General features: G+C 47.0%; 1 protein-coding gene across 5 annotated transcripts in view; it reads left to right on the top strand.

Annotated features, from left to right (window-relative positions):
• Window positions 1-1,444: 1,444 nt before the first annotated feature.
• Adarb1 (adenosine deaminase RNA specific B1) overlaps window positions 1,445-24,933 on the top strand; it is a 130,446-nt gene continuing 106,957 nt past the window's right edge. For 3 of the 5 annotated variants that reach the window (XM_085842910.1, XM_029482427.2, XM_029482423.2), the window contains exons 1-2: window positions 1,446-1,620; window positions 12,120-12,179. The gene's annotated coding sequence lies outside the window, so the exon portion shown is untranslated. Of the gene's footprint in view, window positions 1,621-12,119; window positions 12,180-24,933 lie in introns of all 5 variants that reach the window. The other 2 variants (XM_029482425.2, XM_085842908.1) reach the window with 2 other exon arrangements.

The raw sequence follows: 24,933 nt of genomic DNA, 5'->3' as shown, positions 1-24,933 counted from the left end.
CCACAATGAACCAAAGATCTATCAACGCGGCCATGTCTGATGAGCATACTTCCTTTGTCCAGATCTCTGTCTCTCATATGTACTTGTGTCAGATCAGCATCTTCAATTCAGTCAATGAGTCACAGGAACACAGGTGATGTGCACAGGGGATGGAAAGGCTGGAACGTGCTCTCTTGTGGCCAAACCACAGCCATTATGAGAAGCAACGAGAGCTAGCTTACTAACAGTAGGTAATACATGACATAAGGGAGTGAGGTCATCCATGAAGCAGAGATGAACCAAACCAGCTGAACACTGCATAAAAGCTGCTGTTCATCATCAGACTTACAAACATGACTTTAAGGTACTAAGTTCTGGGGTAGTGTGATACCCAGAAATAGACACATTTGTCCTTGTGCACATACTTGTATGTGAAGCTTGACATCCTGGTAGGCGTTCCAAGAGTGATGATCTCTACTTACTTGCCAACAAGTACACCCGTAGACACTGCCTGGTGCCCACCTTTTAGGCAGGCTGAAGAACTCATTGAGTGACTAGCTGGTCCAAAGGACATGTTTTTGTGATGGAAGCAGATGTGGATCCGCTGCAACACTACTCCTGTGGTCAGTTTTATGCTTCCGATTCTGGACCTCTCCAGGCCCCGTTCTGGGCATAGCACCCCAGGGTAAGACAGTCTGGCGAGGGGCCACACAAGTTGTTGACCACATCTTGGATGCTCGACACAGTACTTTACCTACCTGCACTCGTCTTTTACTAGACCTCTTTTTAAACAAACGTGGAAACAGACAATGCAAGCACAAGACACATCTGGTATGTCTAAGAGGTGGCAGAGCCTGAACTTGACCCTGGGGTCTAGGTTAAAAACTGGCCATCATTTCTAGTGACCAACAGTAGACACCCTGCTTCACAAAATCACGTCCCTGCTCCTCTCCCTATTTATTTTCAAGGTCTACGGAGGTGGATGTCAGTGGCCAGGGCCAGCTCTCAAAACTGGACTAAGGCCCAGGGACGATTCTTGTGGGATGCCAGGGTACCACGTACGAGGTGTAGTAGGTGTTCAAGCGGCGGTCACAGTCACGCTTCGGTGGCTTCTCTCTGATTTTCCCTGCCCCATTCCCAGATCCCACAGGATCTCTAGGGTCCTTGGTCCCACCTGTCCTCTCAGGTCCCATCCGAGGCTCCCGCCCGCGAGTTCGAGAACCCCGCCCCCGTCGATCGTCGATCTTCTCGGTGCGTGTCAGAGGCTCCTTTCCGCTTCGAGTCTCCCTAGCGACGCACGACCTGTTTTGGTTCTAACCGCTAACCCTCGCGGTTCCCGCCGCCGCGAGCGAGTCCGGACGTCGGCTCCGGGCAGGAGGCGCGCACGTCAGCGTCGGGCGCTGGCTCCACCCCTGCAAGCGAGCACGCGCGCGCGGCTGCGGCGGCTGGGGCGGGGCGAGCCGAGGGGGCGGAGCCGCCGGCGCCGAGGCTAGAGGCAGAGGCTGAGGCAGCGGCTGAGGCTGAGGTAGCTGAGGCTGAGGCGGCGGCGAGGGGCTCCTAGCTGGGGCCGCGGGGCCAACCGAGGCCGCCGCAGCGCCCAGAGCCAGACGCCGGCAGCCCGCGGGCGCAGCGTGAGCGAAGGTAAGGCGGCGGGGAAGCGGGCGGCCGCGTTTATGTAAGCGCGGGGCAGGTGGCTGAGGCCGCGCAGCGCCGGCGGCCGCGGACCTGACCACCGACCCCAGACCCTATGGAGCCGGGCCCGAGCCCGCGGCGAGCTGCGGGGTCCCTGGCGCATCCCGGGCGGCGCGCGGAGGGCGGGCCGCGGTCCTCTTGGATGCGCTGCGCTGCGGGAGGTGGCTGCGCCCAGGACGGCTCGTCCGCTCCTGGAGGCGCCGCGTCCGCGTGGGATGCGCTGCGCCGCGGCGAGCCGACCGTGCGCCTCTCGGACAGGAGGTTGTGCCCGCGGAGAGGACCCTGTACTCCAGGGAGGGGACCTGTGCCCATCAGAGATGAGACTGCGCCCGGGGAGGGGAATGGTGTACCGGGCGGAGGGGACCTGTACTCCGGGGAGGGGACCCTGTAACCCGGGAAGGGACCTTTACCCAGCACAGGGGACACTGCACACCGGGAGGGGGACCCTGTGCCCTGCAGAAGGAAAGCTGCGTCCGGGGATGGGGACCCTGTATCCTAGAGAGGGGACCTGTGCCCTGCAAAAGGGAAGCTGCGCCCTGAGAAGAGACACCCTGTGTCACTCTGAAGCTGTGTCCGGGGATGGGGACCCTGTGCCCTGCTGAAGGGACCATTTGCTTGGTAGAGGAAAGGTTGAGCTCTGTATTCTGCAGAAGGGACCAGTGCCTAGCAGAAGGAAGGTTAAGCTCGGGCTGGCGGGTGGGAACCCTGTGCTCTGAGGAGAGGAAGCTGCACCAGGGGATGGGGACTTTGTGCCCTGCAGAAGGGACCATGTGCTCCGCAGAGGCGAGACGGCGCCCAGAGGAAGGGCACAGGGAGGGAACCCTGCAGAGTATACTCTGAACTCCGAGGAGGGAGACCCTGACCCTATATCCCACAGAGGGAAGGCTGCGCCCAGTGAGAGCATCTTGTGTCCTGCAAAAGAGACACTGCGCTCCCACGGAGTGGACACCGTGACCTGGGTGAGGCAGGCTGCTTTTTTGATGGTCCATGCCCCTTCCGAGGGCTCAGAGCCCACATGGGCGCCGAGCGCCTGGGTGACGAAGTTCCTACCCAGCGCGTCTGCTGCTTGTGGGAGCCATCTGGGACATTAGGGGTTGGAGGTGAATTTTGACGCGCACACATAGGCAGGAGGAAAATCACTGTGTGGTGGCTGTGTGCAAGGGAAATGTCAGATGGGGCTGTGGACGCTAGACTGTAGAGGCGCCGGAGTCGCCTTTGGAGGACCAGAAATGTGTTCCGTTCGGGATTTATGAGGGGGATATCCGCACTGGAGTGTCTGATTGGAGGTCAGTGTTTTCACCTAGCAGGTTTGGGTTGTTACTTCTGATGAGGGCATCTTTTTTTTTCTTTCTTTGAAAACCATTTATTGTATTCCATTCTGGAAGTATAACGAAAAGAAGCCCGATAGCAAACTTGGCCTTTTTACTAGTAGGTGCGGTAATTAAGATGATCAAACATTAGTTTTTACTGAGAATAGGAATAATGTATTAACCCTCTTTGTTCCTTTGAAAGGAAGCTGCATTTTTCCAAACCTGTTTTTCTCTCAAGACAAAACTGTTTGTAAAAGCCAGCTGTTTTTGTTTTTTGTTTTTTCTTTCTCTGGGGATGGATGAAACTTCTTTACCCTTCTTCCTTGAGACAGTTCCCTGGAGGGAAGGAGAGAAGGAAAAGGAGGCAGAAGGGAGGTTGGTACAGCTCCTTTTGGAATGAGAGAATTAATGGTCCCTTGGTACAGGATCCTCCAAGGGGCAGTTTCACAGCATGGGCCTCCACAACAGGAGCTTGATAAATAGTGGATGAGACACACTGGGCTGGTTGCTGTGATCCCACAGTGGTGGGGAGGTGGAGTCCACAGGCTTTGAAAGGAATGCGTTCTCCATGCCTGTTAGATGTCAAGGGGTTTCAGAAACTGGGCACACTCAGCTACTTCCACGTCAGCTGTGACGCTCCAGTTGGAAGGAGCAAAGGAGACCTTTCTGCAAGGACATTGTTGAAGAGAGAAACTGATGACGCGTATCTTCCATGATGTGTCCATTCAGTCATTGCTGGTAGGCCCAGACAGGAAGATTAGCTACCAAGAAATAACATCATCTTGAAAGCACATCTTGGCTCATAGGCAAATTCACTTCTTTGTAAGTTTATGTGCCGTAAAGCATTTAAACTGCTTTAGAATTTTTGGAATAAAAAAAAAATCCTTTAAACCCATCTTGTCCAGTGAGTGAACAGTCTCTAACTGGTCACGTGCTAGACCTCCCCTCTGGAGCTACAGCGCTGACCTCTACAGCACAGTACAAGAACCTACTGACAGTTTGCCTTCTTAATCACTTTAAGAGTTAGCGTTTAAAGATAAAATTGTATTTACCAAAGTGGAAAAATTTTGCTTGTAGGTTTAAAAAACGTAAGTATGTGCATAATACATCCAGGAAGACAAGCAATGCATGTGTATATAATACATCCAAAAGGCACACAGAATAGGCTCAACCTCACTCTTCTCTGTACCCTACTGCTCAGTTATCTAAGATGTTACTGTGTATGGCTTGGACATTGTCTCAGTAGTGGGTTGTGTGTGTGTATGTATAGTTGTGGTATATTTCAATATAGTTTTTTTTTTTCCTGGTACTTTGGAGTGAACCAAGAGCCTAGGACATTCGAGGCAACTCACTAAGCTGCCCCAGGCTGACCTCGAACTCAATCTATATGCAGCCCAGGGAGACCTCATATTTTCAGTCCTCCTGTCTTAGGCTCCCCAGTATCTGGGATTATGGACCCGTGCCATTAGGCTCAGCTTTTAAAATATAGTGCTTTCAAGTTTCCCTTAACAATGTAACAGCAGGATTCTTATTTATACAAGGGGCACAAGGAAGACCTGCTCATAAGTTTTAATCCAAAATTCCTTTTATCAGTAAGTTGTATTTAAGAACTGGATTTTAGTGCCTTGAGTACTGTGATTAGCCATGTAAATACACAGGACCAGAGAATGCTGTTTAAATAGCTAGGAGGTTTTCTAGAGGCAACTTCTGAAGATTATAGTCAGTGAAGTTATGCAATCATTAGGGAAGTGGTCAAGGTTAGGATGAAGGCTTGGAGAGTCAGTTTTCTGTGTTACTTTCTAACATACTAATTTCCAAGTCCATAATTTGCTGTAGGGGAAATGGTTATGCCTAAAAACCTTTTATTTAATATGTTCCTAGTATATGAAGTAAGACAAATAACTAGCAATAATTTCACTTAAAATTTATTCACTAAATCAGTGGTGCTCAACCTTCCTAATGCTGCGACCCTTTAATACAGTTCCTCATGTTGAGGTGACCTCCACCTGTAAGATTAGTCCCATGGCTACTTCATAACTTTAATTTTGCTTCTGTTATGAATCATAATGTAGATGTATGATACGAAGAATATCTAATATCTGACCCCCATGAAGGGGGTGTACCCCCAAGAGGTCATGACCGACAGGTCAAGAACTGTTGCACTAGATTAAGATTCCTTATTCCTTAGTGAGTGTCTTTCTTGAGGTATGCCTTTTGTTTGGAGCGTGGATAAAGAAGATGCAGAGAGATTTACCCTGCCTTCCACTGCAATTAGGACCATTAATACCAAGTTGTTGTTGCTTGCTTTTAAACAATTTGATAATACTGCCTGCTGTTCTTCCCAGTGTTTTTACTTATGTGGCGCTCTAGGAACATCTATGCCAGTGACTTTGGTTTCAGGCATGATGGGTTGAGTTCAGATGAAGCAGGAAGGGAATGAAAGTAGCTCTAGATCAGTGATTTTCAAACCTGGTGCTGTTTTCTTTCTCATCAGTGGTACCCGTGTTCCAGGTTCTGTCCTGGTGAGTCTGATGAGGTTCTGCCCACCTGAGGTTCTCAGTATGGGAACAGTGGCAGGGTGAGCAAGACACTAATGTCTGTGTACCCTGAAGGGCAAAGGAAGAAAGGCTAGGTGGAAGAGGAGTGTGGGGTACAGCCTGATGCAGCCTTCCAGGAAGAGGAGACTCTGGGGTAAAGGCCTTGACATGTGTTGTTAGCATCAGGGAGCCATTGTGGCCAGGGAGGGAGGGAGAGAGGCAGGAAATGAGGCTGGAGAGATGGGGAGGGCTGCTTCTTGCTGGAGTGTAGAAGCTGTGGTGAGGGATTTAAATTTTAATCCTAGAATGATGGGAGGTCTTAGGAGGGCTAGCCTGCTTGCTCTTCCCCCTCCCCCTTTCCCTTGTAGAGAGTTTTGAACAGGGCAGGGAAGGATGTGATCTGGTTTATCTTTCAACAGGATCATTCTGGCTTGTGGGTTTTCAGGAGCTTGTCATGTGCTAGTCTGTTCCAGGTGACTGTATGTTTGTCAGTTCAACCCGTCGACAGCCCAAAAGGTGAACGTTATTACTGTTCGATTTTCTTATTAATTTATCTTATTTTTATGTATATATGGAGTGTAGGCGATGTAGAGATCAGAGGAGAGCTTCTCAGATTGTCGGCCCTGAGTGCCAGCGTCTCTACCTGCTGAGCCATCTCTGGAGTCTGTTACTGTTATTCCCAGGTTATAGATGGGGGTTGTCAAAGCAGGGGACTGTGAGGTGCTCTTTCAAGGTCACACAGTCAGACAGATCCTCTCTATAGCATGCCACACTCAGCCCCCTCACTCCAGTACTGCAGGCAGGAGTGCCAGTGGAGGCCAGGGAGGAAACCCTGTTAGAAGCCTGATCATTAGGCTGGGGCCCCAGCCAGGGGAAGAGGTGGATTCATCACTGTGTAAGATGCTTTCTCTGTGAGGTGCACCATTTTTTTTTTTTTATTAATATACCTGACAGAGGAAGATGTGCCAATTAGAGAAGGGCAACCCTTTCTTACCACTTAGTGGTCATTTACACTCACTGAAAGGATCGGCTTGGAGTGTAGATTATCGTGGTGCTTTTGTGCTTTCAAAAAAAAAAAAAAAAAGGATACTGAAGTAACACACCACAGCATGCTGCTTAGAGCTGAGTCTTCTGACTTTAGCATGAGGTAGCACCATATCGGTAGAGTAGGAAGCCTGGGGAAGGTTGTGTGTTTAGGATAGGGATTAGGACTTGAGATCTGGAAAATGAATCCTGAGACCTTGCCTAGTAATCATACCACACGCTTGCTTGGGGGTGGTATTAAACTCTTAGCTGTGTAGTTCTGTGCTTCAGTTCTTTATCCTTCGTTCAAGGAGAATAGAATTTGTGCCTTGTGTATCCGTGGTGGTGGTACATGCCTTCAATTCCAGAATGAAGGAGGCAGTTTGGGGCCCGAGAGAAGTACATCGTGAGATCCTGTCTCAAAAACAACTACGAAAGAGAGAGAGAGAGAGAGAGAGAGAGAGAGAGAGAGAGAGAGAGAGAGAGAGAGAGAGAGAGAGAAAGGAAGAAAGAAGGAAACGGGTGTTGAGTCGATACACTGAGCTAATATAGAGGCCCTAGAATAGTACCTGACTAGCAGTATTTAAGACAGTTTGCTTTGCTTATTGTTTTTATGATTAGTCATCTGAATAGAGATTTGGATAGAAAGGAAAATTCAAGGTCAGGCTCAGGAAAAGGTTGGGTCAGATATGCAAATTTAGGTGTCTTTTTAGAGGATCGCTGCTGTTTCATTTCATAGACCGGACAGTGAATATGGATGCAGAGGAGCAGAGGTAGGTGCTGGTAGGGACTCTTGGCAAGGAGTCTACAGGGAAAGGAATGCCAGACTACACTGCTGAAGAAGGCAAGCAGGAGGGCTCAGTGGTCAGGAGTCTAGGACATGAATGATCAGGTGCTTCTCAGTCTTAAGGGGTCTGGAAAATATTTCCTTGGATCTGATGAGAGGCAGGCCATCAATGACTTCAGTGGGTTTTCAAGCAGTGGGGAGAACGGACATTTGGGGCATTAAATGTGGATGACTCTCTAAGGAAGTTTTCTTTAAAGAGAGCAGACTCACGAAACTCAAACTGGGGGGCTAGGCTCCTGTGCACCTTGTTTTGGATAGTGATGGTACTATGGTCATGACCTGGTTGGAATGAACGTTGCAGGAATCAAGTCCTTGAAAAGGTTCCAGGGGCTGAAGGGGAAAGGATGTTCAGTCCCAGCAAAGAGGTAGCTACTGGCTTCAGTTCATTCAAATGCATTTGGAAGACTTTCTGCCTGGGTTAAGAAGAATGGCATAGAACTTAGAATACTGGTTTTAACAAGCAAACATGCCTAATGGTCTTCTTATGAGAGATTTATATGCAATGGAATTTTTCTTTATTAAAAAGTTCCCTGTCTCTAAGTGTCCTCAGTGGAAGGAAGGTTAACATCTTAATTTATCAAATGTAGCCCTGATGAGCAAACCTGACATCTGAAAGCTCTAGAGGAAATGCCAGCGTGCATTAGGAATGTCCCCCAGCCCCAGAGGAAGGTAACATGGAGAATGCAGACACAGTGACGTTCATCATGTTTAACAAAGCTTCCATTAGGTTGATGACATACCTTGTCTTAGTGGAAGGAGCCATATCATTGTCTAGTTGGAGATTTGAAGGTGGGGCTGGATGGACAGACATGTAGGGACAGGTGGTGCAGGCAGTGCAGGTTTTTTAAAGCTTCCACATAATGTAGAGGTGGGGAAAGACAAGACAGTGGGTACAGGACTGGATTCAAGAAGAGGAGAGATGAAACAGAAAACACTAACTCAGACTCAGCTTTTCCTACTATCCCCTCATGACATCATCCTCAGAGGGGAGCAAGATTTCACTGTGTAAGCGATCAGCTCTACAGCAGACACCAGCAGTATCCTTTGATTCAGTCCAGTTGGATACTGTCTGCCTGGAGATGGTAGATCCCCCAGGCTAAGTAAGGCCTCTGTCCTTAAGATGGTCTCCTCTTTACTGTCTGGACCTCTGGAACTTCTGACTGACCAGTGATCAGTCAGGATTCTCACAACCCCTCCTCAGAGTGGCTCCCAGAAAGTAACCACTTTATTCACATTTACAGTTTCTTTTTTTTTTTTTTAAAGATTTATTTATTTATTTTATGTACGTGAGTACACTGTAGCTGTACAGATGGTTTTGAGTCTTTGTGTGGCTGTTGGAAATTAAATTCCATGTATTTTTGTTTGTTTCTTTGCCTTTTGAGACAGAGTCTCACTGTGTAGTCAGGCTGACCTTGAACTTACTGAGATGCAGCTGTCTCAGCCTCCTGGTGTTAGAATTAAAGGCATGCACCATGTCCTAGTTGGGTTACCATTGCTATGATAAAACACCATGACCAAAAGAAAATTGGGGAGGAAAGGGTTTATTTGACTTATATATCCATATCGCTATTCATTGTTGAAGGAAGTTTGGACAGGAACTCAAACAGGGCAGGATCCTGAAGGCAGGAGCTGATTCAGAGACCATGGAGAGGTGCTGCTTACTGGCTTGTTCACCATGACTTGTTCAGCCCACTTTCTTATAGACCACTAGCCCAATGATGGCTCCATCCACAATGGGCTGGGCCTTCTCCTATCAATCACTGATTAAGAATATGCCCTACAGGCTTGCTTACATCCAGATCCTCTGGAGGCATTTCTTAATTGAGGCTCCCTCCTCTCTGATGAACTCCAGTTTGTGTCAACTTAATATTAAATTTGCCAGCACAACCACCATGCCTGTCTCACATGTATTTTGATCATATTCACCTAACTTTTCCTATAAGCTTCTCCCAGATACCTCCCACCTATCTATCCCCATCCCTTCCAACTTCTTGCTCCCATTAAACAATCCAGTGAGTCCAGTTTGTGCTGATCATATATTGGTAGTTACAGGGTCATTCACTGGAGTGTGGTTGACCTACTAGGGCCCCACTCTTTAAGAAAAAAACTTCTCTTTCCCTGCCCTAGAAGTCATTAACTATCAATGGTTTCTATTTTAAATTTTTATTTATTTATTTATTTATTTATTTATTTATTTATTTGTGTGTGTGTGTGTGTGTGTGTGTGTGTGTGTGTGTGTATGAGAAAGACAAACAGAGAGACAGAGAGTGAGAACACAAACAGAGGTTAAGGAGCTCTTGTAACTGAGTGGTGATGCCAAGGGCCAGAAGAGTCTGGGAATCTTCAATGATGAACATTTTGTATCAGATTATTCACTAGTATATTATGTGTAGCATTTGTTTCTACTTACAGAGTCTTTGAAATATATCATCTCATGCCTGGTGGTAGTGGCGCACACTTTTAATCCCAGCACTCAGGAGGCAGAGGCAGGTGGTTTTCTGTGAGTTGGAGGCCAGCCTGGTCTGCAGAGTGAGTTACCGGATGCTCAGGGCCACAGAGAGAGACCTTGACTCAAACAAACAAAAACCAAGTGAAATATCACCAGCCGTCTGTAAGTCTCGAAATTTCCAGGCTTTGAACTGGCAGAGCTGGTGCTGCTCAGGGAGGTCAGGTCATTGCATCTGGCTCATGCCCTGTTCAGCCGTTCCTCGTAGGAGATCCCATGGCTGATACTTTTTCAGATCAATCATGAAAGTAATACAGAGAGGCTCAGTGACATCTTGGGAAAGTTGGGTGTTAGCTAACAGTTACTAAGCTCCTGTGTGTCACGCATGGTTAGTCTCGTCTGATCCTTATGCTGGTCTCCGGAGGACACAGTTACATGGGACTGCCACCGCCCCTTTTCATTGCTGGGAACTTGCTCGCAGGGCTTACCCAAGTGGCTGCCTGCCCAATCTTCCTTTTTCCACTATGTGTCCTTTCCGTTTGTTCTTGACTAGCAGCCAAGCCTGACCTCTTAATACAAGGCACATCACGTCACTCTCCTGCTTGAAACCCTGCACCTGTTCCATCTCAGGTGCTCCCAGCGGTCCCTCTGACCCCTGGTCTGCCCTTAGCCTCTAGCCAGCCCTCTCATCTTTTTGCATGCATTCCTATGTGCATGCTCTGTCACCCCTCTGGTTATCATTGTCATCTGCCTCTACCCCTAATTCCCTTTATTTCACATACAACTTACCTGGCAGGAACAGAGGCCCCTGGAAGGTAGGACTGTTGCTCTAACTATCCTGAGGCCCAGAACAATGGCTGGCAGATGGCAGGTACTTTTAAATCCTTGCTGACTGAGGCAGTGACTTTTTCTTATTCTTTCTGTAGGTGGTAAGTGATAGAGCCTGGATTAAGGAAGCTGTCTGCCTCTGCAAACGTATGCTTTTCTGTCTTACGCACTGCTCCCCCCCCCCCGCACCCTACTGTACTTGCTGAATCAGTCATATATTTATGCCCATATGTCTGTGTTATCTCCAGACTTCCTTGCTTTTCTTTGTAGAATAGAAACATTTCAAAACACTCAAAATTGTTATAAAATCACAAAGTACAATATAGTAAATTAATCTGTTGGAAACAGGGTGCTCACATCCTGAAAAAAAAAAAAGTTGTGCCTCAACAACAGCATCTTACACTGTTGGGCGGTGTGTGGTTGAGATGCATTCCCTTAAGTGATAACAACATTGAAAGTCGGATGCTCAGGGAGGTTTCAGAAAAAAGCAGCCAGACAGAAATTAAAAATCTATGTGATTCAACTGTGCAGGCTTACAGGAATTAAAATTGGAGACGGTGCAGCTTATCAGCTGCTTGGTGGAGAACCAAGCAGGAGAGTGCTCCAGAATTTAGGGACTTGGCGGGAATAATCCAAGCTCGGTTCTGAATCTGCCCCAGCTTCCTTGAATGCGAAGTGGAGATGCTGAAGTTGTGGCTTCCAAGGTTCATTCCCGTTAAGGACTTGTGTGAGTAGGAGTGAAAACGTGCTTTCTGAGAGTTTTGGGTACTACCCCTAATAGAAGTCCTGTGCTAGTGTAGTTAACAGCACATGCCATGACCCTCACATCCTGGCCTCTAAGGTCCACACCGGGCATGCAGGCGTCCCATTGGCTAAATGACTATTAAAAGGGTATAGTGTTCCAAGAGGGATCTGAGGAATTGAGCAGGGTTGGGCAGAATTGAAGGGGGTGAAGTAAGGGACTCAGGTTTTGTGTGGAAATAGGAGACAAACCTCACAGAGCAGAGTTGGTCAACCCTTTTGCACTTCATTTGGTACAAAGGGATTATTAGGTTGTCTGTTGTCTTGAACTTAGCAGTTTTGTGAGTTTGGAGTTCATTAAGATAATCATTTAAGATTTAATTATCCCTAACCCTGACATTATTTACCAATTGGGCTAGAAAACAAAATCAGAAAGTCACACAGGTTTCCTCTGCTTTTGCTTATGGGCAGTGCACATAAATACAGACTGTTGTTGTTGTTTTTGTTGTTGTTGTTAAAAAGTACAACCCAAGTACACTGACCTCATGATGACTAGCCTACCTTAGGTAAGTCGGTTCTATTGAGAAAAGGGATTTATTCGAGAATGCTGGGAGCCTGACCTCAGAGCCCTTCCAATCGGATGCCTCTCATGCTTTCTTTCTTTTTCTCTGTACCAGGCACCTTCTTCCTCAGATTTTTTTTCTTTTTCTCCTAAGGTGTAATCTTGTGGTGGGTGCTGAATTGGCAGAGCCTGTCACCTTGCTGCACAAGAACAGGTAAAATTCTGTCTGCTGCCTCAGAGAGAGGGCACTCAGTACCTGGGTGGCCCCTGACATGACCACCCCTCTCCCCCAAACACACACCTCACACAAGAATGGGAGAAAGCCTTAGTGTTAATCTATACATGTTCTAGGCCTGAGTACACATGGCCTGAGACCTATCTGTATGAAGGTAAAGGCTCCAAGAGAGTCAGGTACTTGGATCACAGTTCAAGGTACAGTGACCCGATTGTTCATGTCCACACTGTTCTAGATAGGAAGAAAATTAGTTACATCAGGTGCATGGTAGTTCTTAGCACGGTCCATGAATACAGATTGATCTCTTTCTGGGGAAATATCCACCCAAAATAACAATAGAGCTAAATTGTTATTCTGGAACTGCATTATCACTTTGTATTTGGGTTTATTAATTTTTTTCCGTGTAACATAGTGTTCTTTTGTGGAATGCCCCCAGGGGATTATTTTTCCTTTCATAATACATTGAAATTTTATTTTCATTAAAACGCTATCTAAACTTTTACAGAATCTCATGCAATAAATGTTTGTTGTTGTTTAAATTCCTAGTTCCAAGAAGGTAGTGGCATAGTAGCCAATGGTGGGTAACTGGTGCAGTTAGAAGCTGGTCTGGGGAGTTGAATCTGCATCTTTGTTCCTTGAGACGTGGAATTGAGAGGAATGAGTCATAAGGGTGTCAGAGCTACACTTGAGATCACAGAGTTCAACCTAGATTTCACCATTGCCGAAACCCTGTGAAAAAGATTGGCTTGCATAACATCTCCACTGGCTTTTGGAAGGGCTCCGAGGAAAACCTCTGTCTGGATTCTGTTAACCAGCTGTCCTTTGGCACTTATGCCACAGAGCTACCAGGAGCAGAGACATTGACTTCTGCTCCGGGGATTTTTTTTTTCCCTCTATTTTTCTTGGTACCTCATAGTAGATGATTATCGCCCACATGCGGATGCCTGAGTGGCATATTGGATCATTTCACAGAAACCCTTTCTGTTCTTTAATTCCATCCCTCTAGTGAGACTGTATAAGGAGAATGAGTGTATTTCCACAGAGAAAGCCAGTGCTGAGTAACCTGCAGTGCAGTGCCAATATGTGCCTTCTGTGCATGCTTCGCATATAGTTCCCAGTACTGCTTGTGAAGTTCTCCCTGTGTTGATGAGCTGTAGATACACATGGGATGTATGTGAAGGGCACACTCTTAGTGGGCTTAGGTTTGTTTATTCCTGAAGACTCTGGTTGGAGCAAACCGCGGGGGGAGGTGTGTGTGTGTGTGTGTGTGTGTGTGTATGTATGTGTGTGTGTGTTTTCTGCAGCAGTTTTGAGCACAGAGATTCACCGGACTGTGCTAGCTGTGTTTCCTGAGAGCAGGACAGTGCAGCGCCATGCAGGCATAAGGTCAGCCCGGTGTCTTGTCACAGTCTATCCAAGAATTGATCCAGGAATTTTCTCCATCTTACTGACTGCTGAAAGAAGCAATACATACTGCAGAGAGGATCCAGATGTCTGAAGGTTAATTTTCAGAGCACTCTAGGAGGATGAGGCAGAAAATGAAGTTGCTTATTTTTAGTTAAGAGATTTTCTTGCAGGTCTGGGTTGTAGCAATGTTACCATGGTCCAGTCTCGGAGCATCCTGTTGCCTGGAGTGCTCCCTATGTCTGTTTCAGGTATTTCTATCACCACAGGCCATCTGCATGCAGTCTCTAGAGTCCCTTTCGCCAACCCTTCATCTTCGTGAAAAAGGTCCTAGGTAGACTTCTATGCAGGGTGTAAGTTCACTTACATGCGTCTATGGCTCACCCACCCCACTGGACTGCAGGGGCCTGCCCCTTTATTGTGTGGCTGTAACACATCCCGGTTATCCCTTACCAGAGATGAGCTTTAGGCTGTTTTCTGCTTTGTGACTATTGCTAATGGTGCTACTTCAAACATTAGTAAAAAGTGTGGACCTGCTTTTCTATTTCTGTCCAATGGGTTGGTTTTCCATGGCTTTCTACTGAGGATTTCTCCAAACTGTATATCTTGGTTGTTTCTGGGATGAATTATCTTGACCATAATGTTGAACAGAAGCTATGTAAGTTTTTTTTTTAAAGATTTATTTATTATTGTATCTAAGTACACTGTAGCTGTCTTCAGACATCCCAGGAGAGAGCATCAGATCTTATTACAGATGGTTGTGATCCTCCATGTAGTTGCTGGGATTTGAACTCAGGACCTCCGGAAAAGCAGTTGGTGCTCTTTAACCACTGAGCCATCTCTCCAGCCCCGTTATGTAGGTTTCTTAAAATGGCAGTCTTATGTCATATTCTTAGCAGTATTTGTGTGTGTGTGTGCATGCATGCATGCATTTCTCACTTATCAGAAGAGAAAATCAACTGTACTGGTTGATCCATGGAACCCACTAAATAAAACTCACATTCTGCCTGTAAAACCACATAGATGCTTACCTTTGACCTAGCTTCACTTCTAGGAATCTCCCTCAAGACACATCTCCAATATGTGAAAATGTGTAGCATGACCTAGATACTCAGATTCGTGAGAGGCTTGAAGAATGAGACCATCTCTGTGGACGTCTTGTAGCAATTTCCTGGACATGCAGAGTATGAGTGTTTGGTGAGCTTCCTTCGTGTGGGAACACATGCTGCCTAGATGCTTACACAAGAAGTGTGGATGGAGGAGCGTGGTCACAGCAGGGTGTAGACGTGATAGGGAAAAGGGATGGGGTCATGACACTGCTACAGTCCACCTTTGGTACAGCCTGGCACTTGGAGACACAGATACGTCATGCACTCAGAATGAAGTAGACAATTAGGATACATGGCAACCCTATATGGAATATAAGTAGAGACCCAACTAGAGCAAGCTGAGGGAAGACAGTATATTGACTGGATTCTTTGAAGGCAAAGCTAGAAGAACCAAATGAAATGCCATTCTATCCTGGTAGATTTGTTTCTCAAGGGTCAAGGGCTGAGTGAGGCTGTACTATGTGTATATGATGTTGAACATGGGCAGATCATAGTGGATAACAGAAGTCAGGATTTCCCTTGCTCCAGGTTTCAGATAAGGACAGGAAGGGCTGCAGTGAGCTGTCATGTTGGAGTTGTATAGTCTTTGTGTGTGATCTCACATAGATCCTCTGGGAGGGTGCAGAAGCAATGGCTCCCAGTATCAGTGAGTGTACCATACACCCTGTATTGTTGCTTGCAGATGTGTGTTGGTGCCAAGAAGAGATGAAAGGCCTAGGAGCCAACCCAAAGGAGCCCCTCATTAACACAGGAAGGGAATGATGGTTGATCACTCTCCACTGCTATTAACAGCTGACCAGATAAGCATGTAAAAATGGAAGAGCAGACAACTCTTCTTCATAGAAAATGCCTGTCAGTGTGGAAGGAACAGGGGCCTAGAAGCCACAGTAGGCAAACACCATAGTTCCAGGACAGAGGCTCCAGGGCTTGGTGCTGAGAATAGTGGGTAAAAGTTGAGGAGAAAAGGGATATTTGCCTTGTAACAGAGCATCTTCACCCCAAGTTGTTTATTTATTAAAAAGGGAAAATTAGTAACTTTAGAGTGGAGAAAGGCAACAAATAGTTTCCCCCCAGGGATGACCTGGTCTGCAGTGAGCCGGCCTACCTCATGGTGTCTCTGCACAAACAGGCTCACTACCTAATAAAAGGGGACTCGGACTGATCCATCTGGGTCACCTGTCGGTGCTCTGGCTGTGCTCTTACAAAGTGATACTTTAGGAGACGCTTTAGGAGACGCGGAGGGATGGGTGCTGGCTTTGCATTGAGGGCGTAGAGGAGCCACAGCAATGAGATACAAGAAGCAGTGCTGGGTTGGAGCCTGGAGAGACAGGGTTCAGTGGGAAACTGCTGCATGCCAGTCAAGTCCATGGTGTGGCTAATGGTACCACACCAGAGTTTGACATAGCCCAGGTTGAGTTTCCTACAGCTCACAAACCCATGCTTAGGCTTTAGGGAGAGGTGAGGTGAAGGGCATGTGTTTGCTTGTTTGTTTTTTCTATTTTCCTATAAATCTAAAATTTCAAAATAAAAAGTTTAGAAAGAAAGCATGGGGAGAGCTCCCCTGGAACAGTGCTGACCTAAAGGTGGCCAGCGCACAGGAGAGGCCAGCCTCTGCCTCCTGCACAGTGTATGTTCCTCTGCTGCTCAGAGGGAGGGGCTCCGGTGGATCTCAGTAAGGTATCTAATTCCTCCTGAGTATCCCGGCTGCCTCTCTAGCTGCAGTGTGCAGCACTTGGCAGATGTCCTTCCATATACGGATGGGCACTGGTTCTCAGGGACCGGACTTCTCTCCAGCCGCCAGCTGTGATCTAAGGACTAGATGTGCTATGGGGTATTTGCTTTCCAGGGTGGAATGAGCATTTCCTACGTTAGCTTCCTGCCTTCGTTCATTTTTGGCTTTAGTTCCTTCCTTATCCAAAAAGATTTTTATGTAGTTACATTTGTTTGTCATTTCCTTTTGTCTTTTGGGCATCATATCTCATCTAAGAGCATGTTCTCTGTACCATTATTCATTTTCTTCTAGTAGTTGTTTTGCCTTTCACATTTAGCTGATTCATACAAAATTAATTTTTTGTGGCTTGAGGTCTGCCTAATATGTTGGCCTCCATTAAAAAAAATTTTGTATTGATTCTTTGTGAGTTTCATATCGTGTACCCCAGTTCCCCTCACCTCCCTGTTCCCTTATATCTGCCCTCCACCCTGGCAACCTCTCCCCACAAATACAAACACATAAACAAATGAAACAAAGCATAGAAAACATCTCCTGTGGAGGCTGTAGTGTGTCACAGTGTGTCACAGTGTGACCCACTCTGTCCACACATCTTCATTTGCAGTGAGTTCATTGTAGTGAGTCATTGGTCTGGTTCAAGGTCTCTGACTTCTGTGGCACCATCAGTATTGGGTCCTCACTGATTATCCTGTTGTTGCCCTGTGTCGTGGAGATCCTGCAGTTTTGGATTGGCAGGACTGGCCTCTTCACACGCTCCAACAGTTCACAGATGATGTAGATTTTTGGGTTGGGAAAACTCAAAGCCCTGGATCTGGCCTGGATAGCAGCTGAGCTGGTCAGCCTGTACCCCTCCCTTACCCAGACCACCAGAGCCAGCTCTCCAGCACTGCTTCAGCTGGGTCACCCAAAGCTGCCATCAGCAGGAGGCAGAATCAGCTCTTCCACTCTCATACCCTAGGTCAGGCTCACTTATACCCATGTCTCCAGAGCCAGCTCTACTATGCTATGCTACTTGTTAAGACACAAGGTCCACTCTCTCAAGTGCTTCAACCAGCCAGGGGCTGGGCTAGCTCTCTCACTCTTAAAACCTCAGGGCTAGCTCACCCATGCCAGCTCCTCACTGCTGCTCAGGCAAGGAGGGCCCATTCCCCTGAGAGTTACAGCTGACGAGAGGCAGGGTTAGCTGTCCGGCTCTCAGCTCTCCCAACTAGGGCAGATAGCAAGGGGTGAGGTGGGGGCATCACCCTCTCTACTACAGTAGAAGTTTCATTGTTTATCCTCCAAGGCTTGTTGTTGTGTGGATTTTGTATGTGAGTATAGCCACAGCTTGCAATGATATCTCATGATGTCTACATAGAGGATTGTATTGTGAGCACATAGCCTACTTATGGCATTGTGCTATCTAATGCTTAGTTGTAGCATTATTGTCTAGTCTTGGATACCCTGTGGCTTGTACTGCATAGATGGCAAGGGTGATGAGCAGGCTGCTTCTTTGACCCAAGTCCCCTTGTGCTGTCATTAAGTGGGGGATCTTTGTAGTTGTTCTGTAGATGTTACCTGTGGCAAGTCATTCTCTTTGCCGAGCTTGCTGAGGACTTTTAAGAGTCGTCTTTGTCAAGAGCAGCCATAGAACTTACTGTTTGCATCCTCTGCATCTGCTGAGATGGCCATGATTCCTTCCCCTCTGCAGTCTCTAATCAGGAAAGTCCCTGATAGGCCTCCTGACATTCTGAGGAAAACCCACTTCTCACACACTGTAAACTCTCGCCTTCTACTTAATACCTTCAAGAGGAAACTCTTCCCACTTCCAGCCCCTGAGCTTTTCCTGAGTTTTGAGATGTAGTCTACGGACTGCACCGTATTCCTAGCGGTATACATATTTATCAGATGCCTATCAAGACAGGTGAAAGAGCCTGGTTTGGAGCATTTGCCAGTTTTGTTATTTGGCAGAATTGCTGGAAGTATGGGATTGTTGTGAAGCAGGTGATAGCTTTCCTGTCAGTGTTCTCACGTGGCCATCCCCAGAAATAGACCGTGATATCTAGTCAGCACTTTTACCTCTCCAGGTGACCGCTGCTGACCTGTGCCACCATGGTGTCCTCACTCTTGGCTCAGATCCCTCCCATGTTTACCTTTAAGTAGTTCTTGTGTCCTGAGCCTTAGGCCGCAGCTGCTGTGGTACTGGGTTTATTGGCTTCACAACATGGGCTCGTGATATCAGCTCTGCTTAAATGAGAGGGGTGCCATTGGCTCAAATTTACCCAACTTCTCATCTTTAGCACAAACTAGACCTTTCTCCTTTCATTTGTCCACCCAGTCATTGAACAGGCCTTTTAAAAATTCCTACTTAGCCAGGCAGTGGTGGTGCACGCCTTTAATCCCAGCACTTGGGAAGCAGAGGCAGGCGGATTTCTGAATTCGAGGCCAGCCTGGTTTACAAAGTGAGTTCCAGGACAGCCAGGGCTACACAGAGAAACCCTGTCTCGAAAAACAAAACAAAATAAAGTTCCTACTGTATGCCTGTTAGGATACAGTTTGGATGTTGGATGTATAGCAGGACTTACAGGCATCAGTCAGCCTTGGCCTCATGAAGCATCTGTCATTTGGATGCCACATCTATTGACTGTCCTTGCCAATTTTCTCCTTACATAGACTTCCTCTTATTTTTGCCCCTGGTATTATTTTAAGTCAACCTGATTTCTTCCACTGGTTGAGTTTTGAAATTCCCTGCTTTGATATTAGCTGACACTCAGCCTAGCTATGTGTACGATTGTTTTTGCTTTTACTAAATTCTTAAGATTAAAAGGCAAAGAGGTTGAACTGTGACTTTACATTAGAAAAGGTTAATGCCAAAAGGGCTATAACAGTATAGTAATTGGAAATTAGGTTCTATTATGGCATGGACTGTCAGCACTGAGTGATCAGTGGTGGGCCTGGTCTATGTCAGTCATTCTTAAAGAGGGCAGGAAGTGATGCGGGCCTCTGGTTTGAGTTTCCTTTGGTTAATGTGTCTTTGGGCAGCTTGGTGGCTATGAGGATTGGGAGTCGGGTCATCTACACATCCATAGTATGGTATGGTGGGTACAGTCATGAGCTGTGGGTGAGAAGATGGATACTCTGAGTGGTGAGCTTCGTGAGGAGGAGGCACTGGTGAACCCAGATGGTGCATGGTTGGTGTTGAGCTGGGCATTTGGATGCAAGCCAGGGGACCCCGGAGGCCCATCTGCTCATCATTCTGCACAGTGGGTAGGGTTTCTGCTGTAATCCTTTGCAAACTATTTTGTCTTTAGTTTAAACATCATTATTTTATTTTAATAAGAAAATGGCTCTACTTTATTTATTTGGAACAATTTACAGGACTCTAGATAGAGATTAGCTTCCTCCTCAGATTTCTTGAAGGTGGGCTCAGAGGAGCAGAGAGTATGATATGAAAGGCCTATAGTTGCCGTGACCAATGGAGGGAGGCCTGGGATGTGGCCTATATATGGAGAGAGGCCTGGGATGCAGTCTATGGAGGGGCCTGGGTGTGGCTTATGAAGGGGGCCTGAGATGCAGTCTCTGGAGGGAGGCCTGGGTGTGGCTTATGGAGGGAGCCTAGGATGTGGCAGGCCTGTGCTGAGATCCCATTCAGTCTCATTCTTTTCCCTTGAGCCTTACAATGGAATCCTCCCTAGTGCTGTGTTGGAGTGGACAGTTCTCCCATCCTTTCATTTGTGCGGTGACTTATCATTCTTCTCGTTCTTTCTACAATGTCATCACTGGTTGGTTTGATGGATTCAAAACATGAACAACAACGACAACAACAGCAACAAAAAATGAAAATGTTTTAGGAGTATACATGGTTTCTATTTTTAGTACAGTTATAACCTGGAATTTAGTCCTTAAAGGTAACAATTATGAGACCAAGTCCCAGTCTGGCAGTTGATCACTATTATTTCATCTAGTCTCCCCTTCCCTTGCCTCCCCCCTCTCTCCCCCTCCCTTCTCTCTTCTGTCTTTTCTCCAATTAGTTCTCTCTCCTCTTCTCTTCTTTCTCTTGAAACAGTGCCTTGCTTTGTAGCCCAGGGTGGTCTTGAATTCTTGATCTTTCTGCTCTAGCCTAGTAAATGCTGGCATTACCTGCCTATACCACTGTGCCTGGCCTGAACATGACCTTTAAACATCAGGATTTAAGAGCTCTTGTCTAAAATAAAATTTTCCCTCTATTGTGTTGTTAGATAACTATAGAGGGACATGTTGTGTTTGCCCCTGTAAGTCACCTGGCTATGACTAATGCCAATAGCACATGACACAGGAAAAACACGGCTTCCTAAATACTAAACCAGTGCCGAAAACTAGGGACTGTTCCAAAGCCCACTTGACATGAGGGGCATGGTCACTGGATTTGTTTATAGCATCATGCTTGAATCTAACCTTTCACCTGAATAATGTAAGAAATCATTTTAATAAAAGAACCTTCATTTCTGTAAAACAAGAGAGGTACATCCTATATATTCTTGTGTGTGTGTGTGTGTTTTTGTGTGTTTGTGTGTACAGGAACAGCTCTACCATGGCAGGCATGTGGAAGTCAGAAAACAACTTTGTAGAGTTCTGGGTATCAGACTCAGGTTTTTTATATATATATATATTTATTTATTATATGTAAGTACACTGTAGCTGTCTTCAGATACTCCAGAAGAGGGAGTCAGATCTCATTATGGATGGTTGTGAGCCACCATGTGGTTGCTGGGATTTGAACTCTGGACCTTCAGAAGAGCAGTCAGGTGCTCTTACCCACTGAGCCATCTCACCAGCCCTAGATTCAGGTTTTTTGCAGGGCAAGTGCCCCCACCTGCTGAGCCATCTCACTGGCCTTCCATCTTATTTTTCTGAACAGTATATCTCAGTGAAGTTGGAACTTGCTTGTTGGAGACAGGTTTCCACACCCACCCTGCACTGGAATTATGGACAGCCTCCACCTCACCCCCCAAATCTTCTGTTGTTGATGGGAATTGAATTCACGTTCTCCTGCTTGCACAGCAAACACTTCATTTCGTGAGCCATCTCCCTGGGCTTTCTTCACTTATTTTCCTGAACATAGAGCCTAGATCCTTAAGATGTCCAAAATTGCTATCACCTCTGGTGTTCTGAAGCCAAAGAAAGCTTAATCTCTGCAGCTGGTAGGGTGCCTTATTAGTCGCCAGTGGATCAGAATAGTTTTGGTGTCTCAGATCACACCCCAAAGCTGACACAATTGGAACAATGAAAACCAGGAAACCAAAGGCTCTAAAATCAGCTCCCAGGCAGGCAGTCTCTGAGGAAGGAAGCAGCCCCAACACTGCCCATGTTGCCTGGGGCTTCACTTAGTCATTTGTCCTCGGCTGGGAGCCAGATCCTGGCTGCTGTGTACCAAGGTGTTATGAAGATTGACTGTTGTTCTGGGCTTCTGTATTTCCAATCAACTCTCAAGGCTAGGAAAACCCTTGAAGACCCAGGTGGAGGATCAGGTGTGACCACCCAAGTATGCTTATGTATGGTGCCCTCTGTGGGCTTCCTGAAACATCCATCTCATCTGGGAGAGCATGAAATACAGGCACTGGTGGGTGTTGAGTCCTCTCTCTGGTCAGGTCATTGCTCCTTGTTGATGCAGAGGTATTTCAGTACTGCCTCCATGTTTCTGGAATTAAGCTTGTTTTGGTAAAGGTTTAGGTGTTAGAAATTTCCGGAACTTCTGAAATCTGTTGTTGCATATGCACAGACATTCTTGATGTCTGTCTTTGTTCCTTCTGGTCAGGCCTCATATTTCTTCCATTTTGTGTGCCTCTCTGCAGAAGAGGCCCTTCCACTGCTGGCCTGGAGGAGCTGCAACATCTGGTCTCAAGACTCCTCAAAAGAGGAATGGGGGCTTGGTGTGCTGTACCCTGGAACCCTGTAAGCCACTGCTGCCTAGGCTCCTTATACATGGTGAAGGCTCTGGTGGGCTTTGGGTTCACCTGGTTGTCCCCTCTAGCCCTCTTCCACAGTCATGCATACGTCTGACAAACAGGGCAAAGAACAAGCAAAAGCTGGCCCTTGCTGGTGCAGAGATAGCTGGTGGTGCAGACGTATCTCACAGACCATATGATGAAAGATAGCCACTGTGAAAAAGGGGAAAAGGTGGAGATAGGGCAAGGGTCATCCCAAGAGAGAGGCTTCCTGTCCTGTACTGAAGCAAGCGTCTGTTCCCACAAGCTGGTGATAAGCAGCTCTCCTGACTTCCTTATGGTGTCCACTTCATTGGCTCAGGGTTTGGACCCCCCCACCCCCGACTCTGAAGTGACTCTTCTAATCCTTAGCAGCCTGCCATTTGTCAAGGTTGCCAGCCAATGTTCATGTCAGTCAAAGTGTCTCAGGAGGACTTGACAAGACTGGCCCTGCTTTGGGTCTGTGCCAGCCTAGTGGCATCTTGGCTTATCTCCTCTGTGTGCAGAGACTCCTCTCTGCTTTTCTCTCTGTGTGCTCCTGCTCCCATCCTGAACCCCTCCCAGCCTTCAAGTCTGCCCTTGACTGCTGCTGTCAGCCTCCTTCCCCTTTCACCCTCCAGTGGATGTATTTTAGGTGTCTTCCAAATCTACATGCTTAGTCTCTTGGTCCCACTACTGATAGGAGAGCATGCTGGGGCTGGGACAGGAGGCCAAGCTGCCAACTCTACGCTGCTGCATCAAAGTGGGGTTTTTTTTTATCTCCAGCTCTGGTCTTTGAGTCTGGTAATGGCTGTTCTTTCTATAGCATGATAAGGAAGCAGACCAGAAGGAAGCAAGGGTGTCATTTTCATCGGGAAAGCAAAAGCGTTTTGGGAACCAAAGGGGAGGAAAGGCATCTGGGTCGCTTTGCTCTTAATCCCCAGCCTCCTTAGGAGTGACAGCACCAAAGAAAATCCAGAAGGGTTCAGGAAAGGGATGGGAGCCCTCTAGAGACTTGGGAGGAGTCTTTCCCTCCTTTCATATGCTCTTCAAGTTTAGTTTCTATGTGGGATGTTCTGCTGTGAGCTAGAACTGAGGGAAGGTTCCCTGAGCTTTCAGCAGTGCCCTCTAGAAGAGCTGAGGGACTGGCCCTCAGTGCTTACAAGATAAGGGGCCACAGTGCTTCTCTCAGTTAAAGGGAACAAAGAAAGGCACCATCTTGCAGATGGGAGGGGCTAGACTCATGAGGAACTGTGTCTTCCCAGCCTGAGAACTAATCAGGGATGCTCTGGTGACATGGTATGAGGTGACTCTCCTGGGGGTGGGATAAATTCAAAGCTGTACTTTAGAAAGGCTACTGTGGCACCACCTGTGGAGTTTCTATGACAGGAAGGTTAGTGCTAGTGGGAACTTGAGATATGCCTGTGAGGTTGTGTGGTTCACTGGGACCTTGCCTTATTAATAACAGCTCAGAGGGCTATGACTTCTGCTTTGGCAGCTAAGAGGTGCTATGATTGGAGGCAAGGCCATGCTGGTCACTAGTACTCTCCCTTCTCAGTCTTCTGGTGGCTTTCCGGGAGCTTTAATAGCCTGGTTTTCCAGGTGTGTAAAATCTGCATCCAGTGCTTCATTTTTCAGTGTTCCTCTTTACAGCACTTGCCACTAACCACTTGGGTGCTAGAGATCTAGTGCATAGCTCAGAGTCCCTGTTTCCTTTTGTCATTCAGGTCCCTTTCATCTATGTGCCCACTGTCCCTGCAGCCTCCTTACTCAGATAGATGTCCACTTTTCCAGGACTCTCTAACCTGCTTAGTGGTTGGCAGGCTATCTACATCTCTCTTTTGCCTCCACTGAAGCCTCCTGACTGAGCTCTACAGTCCTTCCATGCTGTTGGTACCCTGCTCACAGTGGTCAAAGGTCACTGACCTAGTCTTGTGCCTGTAGTCCTCAGAGACATACTGATACCTCTGGAATAGAAAACTTCAATTAGCTCTGAGATGTATTGGCCCTGGCTTCCATCTACCAGCTGTCCCTCAACTACCCTCTCCATGTCCATTGCAGCCTGCGGCCTCTTCTTACAGCTTTCCCCATGTGCTTGGATCCTGCTCTTAGCTGCAGGAAGTATTCACCTGGTTCCTGGAACCAGACAACTTGGTAGAATCCTCATCTTACTGTGATTCATAATCTGCCAGGCCTGAATTTCTCAATGTGCAAAGCAAGATGTTAATCCCCATTTCTATGGTGATTAAATTACTGGGTGGTGTGTTTGTGGCAAGGTCTGGTGAACAGGATGTGCTAAGGCATCAGAAGCAGGTTTTAAGGTGGTATTTGTTGCATGTCCCATCTGTCAGCTCCTTTGAGTGCCTACCCAGTCTTCTGCCCCATGCTCAGTTAAAATTTCTCCCGAGGATAGAGGCTTTAACCAGTGTAGGCTGGGTCAGCTAGCCTAGCTTCTCTCAACCATCATTGCCTTTGTCAGAATTAGCATTTGAGGGTTTTGGGCCAACTACATGATCCCTGTAGAGCAGAAATATCCTTGAAAAGATGCATATTTCCAAGAAGATAATACC

The sequence above is a fragment of the Mus caroli genome, unplaced genomic scaffold (assembly GCF_978045245.1).
Source record: "Mus caroli unplaced genomic scaffold, Mus_caroli_1 scaffold_9, whole genome shotgun sequence".
Taxonomy (NCBI): Eukaryota; Metazoa; Chordata; class Mammalia; order Rodentia; family Muridae; genus Mus; species Mus caroli.
Note: the sequence above shows the minus strand (reverse complement) of the source record. Positions and strands in the feature narration are given on the sequence as shown.